The following is a 15232-nucleotide window of genomic DNA, read 5'->3' on the forward strand; positions in this document are numbered from 1 at the left end:
CTTAGTTTTGAGTCCAGGTCCCTCTTAAAGTCGCAGTCAATATGTTGGCCAGGGCTACAGTTTTTGAAGGCTTGACTGGGGCTAGAGAATCCATTTCCCAGATGGGTGATTCATACACATGGCAAGTTAATGCTGGCTGTTGGTAGGAGGACTCAGTTCCTTACCACGTAGATGGCTCCCTGGGCTGCATGAGTAGCTGGCTTCCTCCACACAAAAAAAATCCAAGAGTGTGTAAGGTAGAAGAAGCTATGTCTTTTATGTCCTAGCTTCAGAAGTCACTCTCCATTATTTCCACAATATCCTATTGATTACAGGTTAGCCTCATTCAGAGTAGAAGTGTCTACACAGGGAAGTGACTGACAGGAGGAGAGCATCGTCGGAGGCCCTTTTGGAGGCTGGTGTCAGCTCCCTTTTTAAGTTTTGTAGTTTATGATATATTAGTAGTATAAAGGGACTCATCTTCGTAGTGGTGTATGAGAAAAATTCCCCTAGATACTCGTGACTCCAGACCTCATATGCAATTCAACCAGTTTTAGAAATATCATCAAAACAATTTGAGAAGATAAACTTTTTTTAAAGCAATAAGCATTTTTTAAAACATTGAGAAGGCTTACAATTAAATATAGTAGTGTTCTAAAAATCACACACATGGTATTAGTATTTTTGTGTAAAGGAATCTGTATATTTAGTGTTTTAAGTTTTTATAATGTTTAGGAGAATACGACCTATTGGAATGACACATTGTACGTGTAATGCTTATTTAAAATGTGTAACTAAGTAATTGATTTACATTTGTGATTTTAAGTGGAAATCTTTCAAATGTAAATACACTATTAGACATTTTAAAAACTTAAAATTAACATATTTATAAGATTAATTTATTAGATATATGTGAATTACTTAAGTACTTGGAAAGTGTTTTTTGGTTTTGGTTTGTGTTTTGGTCAGACAACTGAAGAACTTAAAAAAAATAAATTGAATATATTAAATTTATAAATGTAGTTAAAATATTTAAAGTAGGTTAATTAACTGTGACCAAACATTCATCAAAAGTCCCCTTAGAGGGACTTCCCTGCTGGTCCAGTGGTTAAGACTCTGCGCTCTCAATGCAGGGGGCCCTGGTTCGATCCCGCACGTCTCATCGAAGATCCTGCATGCGGCAATGAAGACCCGGTACAGCCAAGTCAAATACAAAAATAAATATGTATATTTTAAAAAGCCCCTTTACAAGGGGTTGTTTAAATTTAGCTATATCTATACAATTTTATAAATTTATAAGCTTACAGGAAAATCTCCTTGGGTTTTGATTTTGTAAAGTCAAGCATTAATTTTTCAAAACCAAAGTAACTTTTGAATACTTTTCCTTGAATGCACAAAAGTTAACCTTAAGTAAATAGATTCACTTTACTTGGATGGCAGTGGGGGAAGGGGGAGAAGAGAGATTTTGGCTGATGGGCCAAGTCTTGCCTGACTGGGCTTGGGCCTGACTCCTGTTCCTGCCTGATGGCTGAGCTGGTCCACCAGTATAAGCTCTTCCCTGCCAGGGCCAGAAGGGGTGAGGCAGAGGGCAGGGAGCCAGGGCTCCACCTGGATTGTCTGTTCCCCGCTCCCACCTCCTTGATCTCACTGTGCTCTGTGCATGTAATAAGCGCGTCACTAGCCTTAATACCAACCCACAGCACGATTCTCGCTCTCTCCAAAGAAGCTGAGCACATGGTACAATGGTCTTTATTAACTTGCCCTTTGATTGTCCAAGGGACTTCTAACGGACCTGCAGGACTAATTGTGGCTGTATTAAGCAGAGAGTACAATAAAGAACATCAGAGGGTCCTGGACGTAAAAGCTGCAAATTCACCACATTGTAGTGATATGACTTACAGATATAAAACAAAAAAAACAGCCAAACATTGATTAGTATGGGGTAGCACAGTCTCACATTTAGCTTTGGGTTGTAATATTGAAGTTTTTAATTTACTATAACTGAACTATGCCTGAACACCCTACCCAGCTGGGTTGTGGGCAGGAATGCTCTTAAATTTCCTATTAACTGGGGCTTCCCTGGTGGCGCAGTGGTTGAGAGTCCGCCTGCCGATGCAGGGGACACAGGTTCGTGCCCCGGTCCGGGAAGATCCCACAGGCCGCGGAGCGGCTGGGCCCGTGAGCCATGGCCGCTGAGCCTGCGCGTCCGGAGCCTGTGCTCCGCAACGGGAGAGGCCACAACAGTGAGAGGCCCACGTACCTGCTTTTTGCCTGGGATGGCGTCTAGGTGCCTGCGGAGAGCCTCAGCAGTCCTGAGTGCCAGAACAGGGGCTGCTCTTTGTCACAGGATGCCCTGCTCTTCGAAATGGCACCTGTCTAGTGCCTGACCCTGCTGCCCTTCCCATGGGTTTTAGCATAGTTTCCAATTGCTGCTATAACAAGTTATCACAGACTTGGTGGCGTAAAAGAACACTTTATTCTCTCATAGTTCTGGAAGGTATAAATCCTCTATCAAGGTGTCATCACCTCCTGCTGAAGTTTCCAGGAAATACTTCCTTGACTTTTCCTAGCTTCTGGTGGCTCCTGGCAGTCCTTGGCATTCCCTGGATTGTAGCTGCATCATTCTCATTTCTACCTCCATCTTCACATGGCCATCTTCCCTCTGTATGGCTCTCTGTGTCTTCATGTGGCCTTCTCATTAGGATGAGAAGTCAGTCATTGGGTTTAGGGCCCACGCTAATCCAGCAAGATCTCATCTAAACTAATGACATCTGCAAAGACCCCGTTTCCTAATAAGAAAGGTCACATTCTGAGGGTCCAGGTGGACATGAATTTGGGGAGATACTAGTCAACACAGTATACCATTCAACACGCAAAGGTACTGGGGCTGCAAGTTCAGGCCATGTTTAGAGCCAGGTGCTTGAGGACGTGGAGTGTTGTGTTGAGGATGCTGAGGTTTGCTCTCTACCCACAGAGGAGGCATCAAGTGCTCTATGCAGGAGAGTATCATGGTCAGAGTTTCATGAAGGATTGCTTTGGTCACAGTGTGTAAAATAAATTGGAGCAGGGAGGGCTAAGGAGGAAAGAAAACCAGTTTTACCATTGGATAATCAAGTGATATGTAATACAATCTTGAGTCAGGATAGATGGTATAGGAAGAAGAGGAAGGGACAAGTGGGAGACGTATCATAAATTCAGAGTTAACCAGACTTGGAAATTAATATGTGGTGGGTGGGAGGAAGCAGTGAAGAAAGGGAAGTGTGTAGGGAGCTGAACAATATGGGTGGTCCCTTAACATCGTTGAGTGGTTGCCAAATGAGAGATAGTATTGCCCATAGGGCTGGGGTTAAAGAGAAAGGCAAGGCTTGAGGATCCCACAGTGGTGGACCCCAGTGACATTATGAGTGGTTAGGGAGTTGGAAGTAGGCTCTTTCAGTTGGGATTACTTCCATGAAAAGTATTCTACGTTTGTGTAAGAGGATTCCATGGCATAGGCCTCACCTGCTTTTGCTTTTGTTTTTTTTAAAATTTTTTTTAAACAAACCCAATTTTTATTTTATTTATTTATTTATTTACTTTTGGCTGCATTGGGTCTTTGTTGCTGTGCGCGGGCTTTCTCTAGTTGTGGCGAGCGGGGGCTACTCTTCGTTGTGGTGCGTGGGCTTCTCATTGCGGTGGCTTGTCTTGTTGTGGAGCACGGGCTCTAGGAGTGCGGGCTTCAGTAGCTGTGGCTCACTGGCTCTAGAGCGCAGGTTCAGTAGCTGTGGTGCACGGGCTTAGTTGCTCCGCGGCATGTGGGATCTTCCCAGACCAGGGCTCGAACCCGTGTCCCTTGCATTGGCAGGCGGATTCTTAACCACTGCACCACCAGGGAAGTCCTGCTTTTGTTTTTTTTAATATTCCTTACCTACATCAGGTTCTTTGTCTGGATAATGTATCTTTAATTTTAATAGATATTGCCAGGTTACTTTCCTAAAAGGCTGTAACAATTCACTTTTTTACTGGCCTTGTATGAGAGTTCCCTTTCCTCCTTATTCCCACGATTAGTAGGTATTTCACTCTTTAATTTTTGCTATTTGAAAATATGACTTCTTTAAATGGCTGCAAAACATTCCGCCATATCAACATACCGTAAAATACTTAAACATTTTCCTATTTTTGGACATTAGATTGTTTCCCATTTTTTGTCGTAATGAAATTAATAACCCAGAAATGGGCATTTTTATACATAAATCTTTGTCCATCCAATGATACTTACAATGAAACTTATAATTTGAAAGAGGATGACATAGGTATAGTTTCCTCAGGCTCTTGCTTTGTTGTTTTTCTTCCTGTGTGCCTTTCTTTCTTTTCACTGATAATATTTTAGGGGGACTGAGAGAGTTATAAGAAAAGGAAAGGGTTAAAACAAATAGATTTTTAATTTTCTTTGAATTCTATTAGTATATGCTATTCCTTATTCACTAGCAAAGTCATCTGGAATTGTATTAAGCTACTATTAATTCCCTAATTTTACTATATGCATAGATGAAGTTTCTCATTTTATGGAGGGAAGAACAAATGCATTCTAGTATCCTAGCACTGTCTGTAACCTACAAAAGCAGCTTAACTTTTTATTTTCTTAGACATCGAACTTCTGAAAAGCATCAAACTTTTCTTGCCATGATGATGAAAACAAAAGATGAGATTTAAATCTTGATACCATGAATGGTACATATTATAATATATGACTGGAAAATAAACAGCCTTTTCTATATTCTTCTCCCTTAAATTTTAGCTATTAGAGTCAGAATGCTTGGATTGCAGAATTCTCACTTGAGCAAGGTTTTTATATAACATTATTCATATTCTTGGCCTTGGATGCCAATTAAGTCTCTCAAGTCTAAAATTGCTTTGTTTGCTTTTTAAAGAAATCTGCCCACCTTACAGACCTACAAGTTAACTAACCAGCCTGCTTTCTTTTCCCCCCAGAGGACTTTGCTCTGTTGGTTTTCTGCCAGCTCTTCCTTTCAAACTGAAATAGTTCAGTTTCTCTGTTTCTAGAACATAGAATTCATTACTCCTGGATTTTTGCCAACAATGTCCCTCTCATGTTTTTAAAACTAAGATGAATGTTACAGAGTGACCTAGTGGGCTCGACCCATGATTAGAAGTCAGTCAGTGATATATTAGATGTCTGCACGGATGCTCTGTTCTGGGTAGTGGGGCTGCTAGGGGAATGGGCCTCGGGGAGGGTGGGGAGGGCATTCAGGGCGAAGCCTCGGGACTGGAGGGGAGAAATATGTGTGAGAGATTAGGTAAGATTTGGCTGATGTGAGGCAAGACTCAGATTCTTCCCCCGCCCTCAGGGCCCTGGTGAGTCTCTACCATAGAAAGGGCATAGTCATTAATTCCTTTCGGCCATTTAGATGGAAAACAGAAAGCCAGGTGACAGAGAATATTTATAAAGGGCTCTAAGAAGAACCACTCCATTTTTTTTTTTTTTTAATTTTTCAGTTCTCCTTTTCTCTTCCTACCTCTGTAACCCTCCTTAGCCTCTTGTTTCTACTCGTAGTGAAAAGGTGGGCCTTCCTGCCACAGAGCGGAAGTCTTAGGAATGTATACATCTGCACCACCTTAGGCCAGGTGAATTTTTCATTCATGTGGCTCTGCTGAATAACACAGGGAGATTTCTTTACCTTTTAGGTTACTTTCTAAGAATATGTTAGTGTTTAAATTCTTTTCCAGTTGGCTATGTATTTTAAAATTAAGCTTTTCGTGTTTAGATAATTGTAGATTCACATACAGTTATAAGAAATAATGCTGGGACATCCTGTGTGCCCTTTATCCAGTATCCCAAATAGTCACATTTTGTAAAACTATAGTTCAATATTATTGTAGGATACATTCATGTATATCAATATCATTGGCATCGATACAATCAAGATATATAACATTTCCATCACCAAGGATCCCTCATGTTGCCCTTTTACAGTCACATACACTTCAGTGCTTCCCTAACCCCCTCATTATCCCTTGGTAATCACTAATCTATTCTCCATTTCTATAATTTTGTCATTTCAAGAATGTTATGTAAATTGAATCACACAGTATATAACCTTTCGGGATCAGCTTTCTAAACTCAGCATAAATTCTTGGAGATGTGTGTATGTATCAATAGTTTTTTTTAACTGCTGAGTAATATTTCATGGTATGGATGTAGTGCAGTTTGTTTACTGTTCACTCATTGAAAGACATCTGGGTTGTTTCCAGTTCTTGGCTACTATGAGTAAAGCCGCTATGAACATTTGTATACAGGCTTTCATGTGAACATAAGTTTTCATTTCTCTAGGCTAAATGCCCAAGAGTGCAATTGCTGGGCCTTGTGGTAGTTGCATGTTTAGTCTTATAAGAAACTGCCAAACAGTTTTCCAGAGTGGCTGGACCATTTTACATTCCCACAAGCAATGTATGAGCAATCCAGTTTCTCCACATCCTTGCCAGCATTTGGTGTTGCCACTATTTTTTTTTTTTTTTTTTTTTTTAGCTATTCTGATAGTAGTGTAGTGATATCTCATTGTAGTTTAAATCTGCATTATTTTCCTGATGGCTAATGATGTTGAACATTTTTTCATGTCCTTATTTGCCATCTGTATTTCCTCTTTGGGAAATGTGTTCATGGTTTTTGCCCATTTTCTAACTGAATTGTTTGATTTTTAAAAATTGTTGAGTTTTGAGTGTTCTCCATATAGTCTAGATACTAGTTCTTTGTTGAATATGTGGTTTGCAAATATTTTCTCCCAGTCTGTAGACTGATTTTTCATCCTCTTAACAGAGTATTTTGGAGAAAAAAATTTTAATTTTGAGAGACCCAATCTACTAAGTTTTCCTTTTATGGATTCTGCTGTTGGTGTCAAGTGTAAGAACTCTTTGTCTACCCCTAGATCCTGAAGATTTCTCCTATATATTTTTCTCAAGGCTTTATAATTTTACATTTAAGTCCATGCCACATATATATATATATTTTTTAATTTTTTTGTGGTACGCGGGCCTCTCACTGTTGTGGCCTCTCCCGTTGCAGAGCACAGGCTCCGGACGTGCAGGCTCAACGGCCATGGCTCACGGGCCCAGCCGCTCCACAGCATGTGGGATCTTCCCGGACCGGGGCACGAACCCGTGTCCCCGGCATCAGCAGGCGGACTCTCAACCACTGCGCCACCAGGGAAGCCCTCATGCCACATATTTTAAAGTAAGTTTTTAGTTCTCTGCTGTCTGAAATAAGCCTTAGCATGTGGAATCCTTTTTGCCCTCATTTTCTTTCTCAAGCATCTACTGAGTGCCAACTGACTCAAGTCACTGATACAATTCCTGACTGGGTACATGATCCTGACTTTGTAATGAGTTAGCTGAGTGATGTCCTTAAAAGCATGAACTATGCAGGTAGAGTGTTTGGGTTCAAATCCTGGTGCTGCCTCTCAAAAGCTTTATGATCTTTGGCAAATTACTTAATCGCTCTGAACATCAGTTTTTCACGTCAGTCAGATCTGGGTAAAAATAATAATACCTACTTCTCAGGTTTGCTGCGAGAAGGAAATGACATATTAGGTATAAAATGCTTAGTGCAGTGCCTGGCACGTGCACAGAAAACATTCAATAATTGTTAGTTGCTCCCCTTCCTGCTCCCTGTGCAGATTCTCTAGGCACCCTCCCCAACTCAGTCTTCCCCACAGCTTCCAATTCTTTCTTTCTACCTCTCCTGGTCTTAATCATTATACTTCTTTTATGAAACCTGTTTAACCTATTTTAGCATTTAATAGAATTTCCTATCTCCAAATTATTGTGGTATTTATATTTGTGGTCAGGTTACCTTTATTGTTTCATGTACGTATTATATATCTTTCCAAATATGTACCTCTTTGAGAGCATGTTCCTAGCCCTCCATAGAGTCTAGCTCTATGCTGGGTAACTGTCAAACACTCAGCAAGTCCCCAATACAATGGTAGTGGTGAATCTAAATCACAACGTGTTTGGGACTTCCCTGGTGGTCCAGTGGTTAAGACTCCATGCTCCCAATGCAGGGGGCATGGGTTTGATCCCTGGTCTTGGGGACCAAGATCCCGCATGCTAGTGCAATGTGGCCAAAAAAATAAATAAATGACAACGTGTTTCATTGAAAGCAATTTGGCAAAATTATTCCAAAGTCTTAAAATCTTTGACCTAGTAATTTACTTTTTCAAAATCTATCCTAAGAATGGTCAAATAGTTAAACAAAAATTTATGCATAGGAATATTTCTTACAGCCTTATTTGTAAAAGTACGGCTTAGAGAAAAACATAAATGTGTAACAATAAAGAATCAGGAATCATGCAAATTCCATTTATATGGTGGATTATTACACTGTCAACAAAATTCCATTTTCCTAACCATGGATTATAGAGCTATAAGGATATTCACTAAAGCACTCTATATTAGTAAAAGCATAGAAATAACCTAAACCCCCAACTACAGGGATAAGTTAAATAAAATATTGTCAGAGAACAGAAATACAGTGCGACCCCATTTGTCTAAAAAATGTATGTCTATTTAAATACACACAAGTATACAAAAGACAGGAAAAATATACTCCAAAATTTTAGTGGTAATTGTCTTTGAGTAATAGCCTTTTGGTGATTTTAATTTTGGCTTCTCTAAAATATAGTATTTAATACTTTTAGTATAAGAAAATAAGAATAAAAGTTATCTGTTTTTTAAATGGTGTTTTGGAGACTATTTAATTACACAAATATATTGATCATTCATCCATTGCATCAAAAACATTTATTAACTGCCTACCAACAGTTAGACCTAGTTCTAGAAACATAACAGAGAGAACAATTGACAAAGTCCTTGAATCACAGTCTAGTGAGGGGTACAAAAAATTACAACAGTGAGGGAATATATTGATAATACTGAGTGTCATAGAAGCCTAGAAAAAGGTGGGGTTAGGGAGGTAGGATAAGCCTGTTTGGTAGAACTTGAGTGCATTAGAGCCAAAAGAAGGGGTGTAGATAGGGAAGAATGATCCAAGTTTACGGTTATGCGTTTTCAAAGGTTCTGAATGGATACTGCTGAAGAAATGTGAAAAGCCATGGAGCAGGGGGAGGGTTTGGAAGGGGAACTAGCAAAAGTAAGTAGCTGTGTTGATCACACTTTCTATCCTTAAGAGTAAACACAGAAAAAATGGCAATTAATGGTGTTAAATGAGAATGCTAAGATCATATTTTTGCTTTAAAAGATCACACTGACCATTGAGTAGGGAATGAATTAGAGGAGGACGGGATTGGAGGGGGAGAGACAAGTTAGATGGTGGTTTAAGTCACTGAGAAGATGGTAGTGGCTGTAGGGATGGAGAGATGAAGCCTGATGTAGATGTGACCTGGTGATAGATTGGATTGGTGGTGGTGGTGATGATGGTGGAGGAGATGTCAAAGGAAAAGCAAGAGTCAAGGATGATGTTTTGACTCCTGGGTTTGCAAATTGTGGATGGTGGTACCACTAACTGAGATATGGAACACATGAGGAGGCACAAAGTGGGAGGGAAAATGAGTTCACTTTGGCTATACCGAGTTTGGACTGCCTGTGGGTAGTCCAATGGGGTGTTCAGAAAGTTATTGGAGATACAAGTATAGGTGTATGTTTTGGGGGGCAGTCATGAGAGTAGATGAGAACACCAAGAGATACATGTAGAATGAGAAGAGAATAGGGCTTAGGACAGAACCCTAAGGAAAACCAACATTTAAGAGACTGAAAGTGAAAAAGCAAATTGACTCAAAGCTCGTCTGGGACAGAAATTTTTTGTGTGATGTAATTTACAACTCCTTCTGGGAAGCAATTAGCATTCCTGATAAAGTGCGTGAACAGTTTTCTGACAGACTTTAATAAGACTGAGAACTCCTTCTGGGAAGCTAGGGTTACCCATCGAGCTGATTGACTAGCCTAATAATCTTTAACCAGATGTTCTTTTTTTTTGTATCCATTTCTAAACATGGCTGGTGAACCATTCCTTTTTTCTTATAAAATGTCTCAACCAAAATTACTCCTGCAGTTGAATTTTCTAAAAAACCTCTCATTTACTCAGAAACAATTTGTCTGAGGCATTGCTGTAACAAAAGAGAAAGAGGAGCTTGCAAGAGAATTAGAAGAGGCCAGAGAGATAGGAGACCAGAAGAGTGTTGATGTTATGTGAAAGAAGGCTTTCACCAGGTGAAAATATTTCAAGAAACAGGGCATGAACAGACAACAGTGTTAAATGTGAGTGAAAGGTCAAGTAAAACAAGGATGAGAAATTGCCCCTGAGTTTAGCAGTAAGAATGTCAATGGTGATCTTGGCAAGGGCAGTTTCTCTGGGGTGATTGGGGGGCATAAGTCAGATTTCAATAGGCTTGAGTGAGTACAGACCATTCTTTCAAAAAGTGTGACTACAAAGGGGAAGGCAGGGGAAGGGAGATTTGAGGCTGTTTCATTTTAGAGGGAGGCAGAAGTATATTAAATATGTTTAGGAAGGAGTCAGTAGCCAGAGAAGTAGAAGGTACCTGAAAGAGAAGGGCTAATCTTGAGTCAGAGACCAGGAAAAGGTGAAGCCAGGTCTGCGGAGACTGAGCCCAGGTGAAGGGAAGGTCACATGCCTCCCATTGTGATAGAAAAGGGGGAGGGTGAGCCTGCAGGGAAGACCTTTGGCAAGTTTGGTGGTAGAAGGTCAGAGGCATTCCTCTCCAGTGGCTTCTGTTACATCTGTGATGTAGAAGGTTAGGAGCTCTGCTGAAAATGCCTAGGTAAGTGGCAGGATGGCAGACTGAGGACAGGGAGAGAGTTCTGAGCAAGATCCCAATAAGAGGGCTTCCTTCCCTGGTGGCGCAGTGGTTGGGAGTCCGCCTGCCGATGCAGGGGACACGGGTTTGTGTCCCGGTCCGGGAAGATCCCACATGCCGCGGAGCGGCTGGGCCCGTGAGCCATGGCCGCTGAGCCTGCGCGTCTGGAGCCTGTGATCCGCAACAGGAGAGGCCACAACAGTGAGAGGCCCGTGTACCGCAAAAAAAAAAAAAAGATCCCAATAAGAATGGGAGATTGAACTGTCTGGGGAAATAGTGAGTGATTTCAGGACGTGGTGGAGGATAATGAAAACTTCGTGGAAACAACCAGCACAGGTCTGTGATTTTTTTCCTATGGTGCTTTGAAGTCCTGATAAATTTAGGCATGAGGACAAGTAAACTGGACTGTCGTTGACGAAACCACTGAACCTTTGCAGCTCCCTCTGGCCATCCTTTAAATATGACTCCTTAGTTTGGAGCCTAGACTCTGTTTTCTTCTTACTTTATAGACACTTCCAGTTGATCTCATCCACTCCCATGGCCTCAGTTAACCTCTCTATGCTGATGAATCCTTAACCAATGTTTGCAACCCAGCCTTCCTCTAGAGCAGCAGACTCTCAACCCCATCTGCCTTGCGGGCATCTTCAGTTGTCTCCTGAAGCTGAACTCATCATATTTCCACTCTCGCATTTCCTTTCCTCAGCAATTTCCTTCCTTTCCTTTGCTCCGGGAGCCAGGGGTTTGTCGTTTTCACCACGCAAGCCTCTCAGCGCTCAGTGAATGTCTGGTGGAATTTCAAATGAAGAATCCACTCAGTTCTCTAAGCCAGAGACCTGGGAGTCATCTTTTAACCCAACTTCTTCACCTCTAACATCCAATCCATCACACACAAGTCGTGTCCACAACTAAACGTGCCTCATGGCAGGAAAAAGAAAAAAGTAAATTATCAAACAATTTTAACGAAGAAACTTAAGTGTTGGCGTTAACTCCTTTTCTTTGCTTCCTTAAAATTGGAACTAAACCAGTTTGTGTGGGGTGCCTCCCTCCCTGCTTTCTCTCCCCCTCTGCACTCTGCAGCCTTAGAGAAAGTGGGAGCGAGTTTTTCATTTGCTAATGATTTGGGCTCAGGTTATAATGGACCATTAAGGTGTTTTGTGGAAGAAAAGAGGAAAATGGAGCTTTCCGGTGAGGGATAAAAAGACTGTGGAGGGGCACCCCGCGACTCGAGGGAGGAGGGGCCTGGGATCTGACCCAGACTTTTCCGAGAAGGGGGGCCGAGAAGGACCCTGCGAGGGGCCCGAGTTCTCCTGACCGTGGCCGGCTCTTTGTCCGCCGCCGCTTTGCGTGCAGGGACAGGGCTTGGACAGCTCAACCTGTTCACTGCCCAACAGGACCTTCCTTGGGTTGCCCAGACGTTGTTCCCTCCCGGGACGCCACAGGGACCCCGTAAGCCCCAGTAACATCCCTTGGGCACCTAGATGGCTGGGGGAAGCTCTCGCAGCCCAGCCCGGAGCAGGCGCTGAACGGGGCGCGCTAGAGACCTCCGGAGGACTGGGACAGCGTTAAGCATGCCTCCATCACAGGCTGCTTTGCGTACTTGTCTCCCTTCCGTGCGTGATCAATGGCTGTCCTCCACGCCTCCGTCTCTCACCTGGTAACTGCAGAAAGCCTCCTGCCTCGTGTCACCTTCACCATCCGTTCCTCACACAGAAGCTAGAGGTTTTGTTTAAAAACAAAACCCCAAACAACACCCCACTAGACCCCCATCCTCACCCCAACCCCAATCTGGCTAACACCTGTAATCTTTCAGGTGTATATGCTTCCCCCGCATCCTGTAGTTAATTGTCATCACCTGTTTATGTTTTTAACTACTCTATGGGCAGAGAATAGACCTATTTGCCTCTTTACTTGCAACCTTGTCTCCCGTGCTTCGAATGTGGTGGATGGAAGCAAGATCTACTCAGGTGGTTCTCAAACTTGAGCGTGAATCCGAATTACCTGGAGGGCTCATTAAAACACACATTGCTGGATCCCCCTTTCCAATTCAGTAGGTCTGGGGTGGGGACGGAAATAATGGATCTCTGACAGGTTCTCAGGACCAGTTGCTGCTGCTGGTTGGAGATCACATTTTGAGTTACCACCGCTCTGCATCTAGTTAGAGAAGACTGGAGGAGTAGATTGGAGTGACTTTTCAGATAAGAAGAAAGGTGGGTGGGAAACAAGCTTTGGAAGTCTTGGAGGTATGGCTAAAATAGAGATATTTGAATTCAATATTAAATTTGGCAAAACTTCCCAATAGTTGACAAGTTTGAGGGAGTAACTATGAGAATACATGGTTGAAGTGGCCTGTAAATGAAGTTATGATATGCAGGCTGGCAAAGACCTGGGAAAAAGTTACTTTAAAAAGTAAAATACTGAAATGATAAAGATGAAAGAAGTGAAAAGGAAGATTGTAAAATGAAATATGCACCATCATTCCAATTTTATTAAAAATGCCTAGGAAAAAACCTGAAAAGATATGGCAATGTTTATAATAGTTATCCCGATGGGTGAGTTTTATCACCTTTCTCCGCCTTTCTAAATTTCAAAAATTCTCTCCATCATCTTGTTTTCCCTTCATGACTGAGAAAAGCTTCTCCTGTTTTGAACCTCCTCAGTCTTGGGCATTTCCATCTGGCTGAATTAAATTATTTCCTCTTCTGTCCCTCTGTCAGACTTATTTCTCTTTGACATCTTAAACTGTGCCAGAAGTATGAAAATCAACAAAATTAAAATAATCAAATCAAAGACAAGCAAAAGAAAACAAAGAAAAGGAAGGAAAGAACCTCAAGAAGAGAAATAATTTAGTCAGTCCTGACACCAGCAAGAAAGTATCTTGGTCATTGGCCTTCTGATCATTCTATATATTGGAAGGTTGTAACCACCCGCCTGGAGGTTGTAACCACCTGCCTGCCAGGCTGTTCATGACTGGTGACCTCATCGACTGGTCAGTCAGGGAGCTCTATTCCTAATCTCTTACCCATCACCTCCTGTTTCTTCTCATGGGGTCAGGCATGTGCTGAGGATCGTTCCCAACTTTACTCCTCCTGTACAGAGTTCTACCTACTTATCCCTCTTTGAATTAGATCCCCTCCCAGCCAAATAATATCACTCAAAAACGTTATTCTTTTCTGTAATTTATTTATTAAAATTATTAAAATAAAAAACTGCTTGACAACTTAAGCTCTCTCAATAACAAGGTTTATTTGGGGCATAAATTCAAAGTTCCAAACAGTTAAAGTACATATAAACTTTTAGAACACAACCTGTTTTATCCATGAGAGCACTTGTGCAATAAATATTGTGTATACATTATTTGTCGTAACATATACCAGTTGGCAATGGTATTTGCCAGGAAGAATTTCTTGTGCATTTCTTTAAAGGAGTGAGATACGCAGGACTTTGGCATATGTATCTACTTCGTTTCAAAGATGAACAATTCTGAATTTTGTGTCTAGGCCTTGTAATTCTTTACGTACAGAGTAGAAACAAATGAAATAACTAAGTAAACATTTAGAGGCTTAATCATGTATGGTTTCAAAATCAGGAATATGAATATACAAATTTTTTCTATAAAAATCTATAATTATGGAAGAAAATAATTAAACTGTATGCCTACAGCAAAATGAAAGGGATGTATAAAATTTTAATTATCACCATGCACACTGATCAGACCAGGAAAGACTAGAATCTTGATATTTCAACTACACTGACTACTCTGTACCTATTTTCTTGAATGTCCTTTTATCTCTGATAATAAAATGTGAATTAACAGGACCATTCTAGAGACCAGGAAATGGTGATCGTGAATGATTTGGTAAATTAAGACAATAAGTGACAGAGTAGAACCAGAAACTCATTTTCCTAATTACCAGCTTAGTACTTCTTAATCTAGACTGTATTAAATGTGCTGCCACAGGGCAAACCATGCCATTGCGGGTCCCATTTTAGAAATAGGTTGTCTACAAGTTTCCTTTGTGGTCAGGCAAAAGACACCTATTTAAAAAATGTCAATGGCTGATCATTAACGACAAAATGTTTTTACACGTTGTTTATTGATTCAAGTTGTCCACCATTTCTACAAATAATCATTACCTTCTAAGTTTGGTAAGAACAATCAGAAAATTACTGAGAAAAGGGATGTTGGATATCATCTTGTCTATCATCTCAGTGGGGAAACTAAGATCCAAAGAAATTTTTCAGAGTTATAGTGTGAATTGATGGGAGTCTCCAGACTTTTAGTCCAGGGCTATTTATGGCGCATGGCACTACCTCAGCAGATCAGTATTCTGTAACAGTGTGGCGTAACTGGGAGGATGTTTCTGGGACCATCAGTCTTGATCAACGTTATCAGTGTTGGGAGTTTGTGCGCCATTTTACCTCTTTAT

This window comes from Grampus griseus (genome assembly GCF_964374135.1).
Source record: "Grampus griseus genome assembly, chromosome: 4".
NCBI classification, from domain to species: Eukaryota; Metazoa; Chordata; class Mammalia; order Artiodactyla; family Delphinidae; genus Grampus; species Grampus griseus.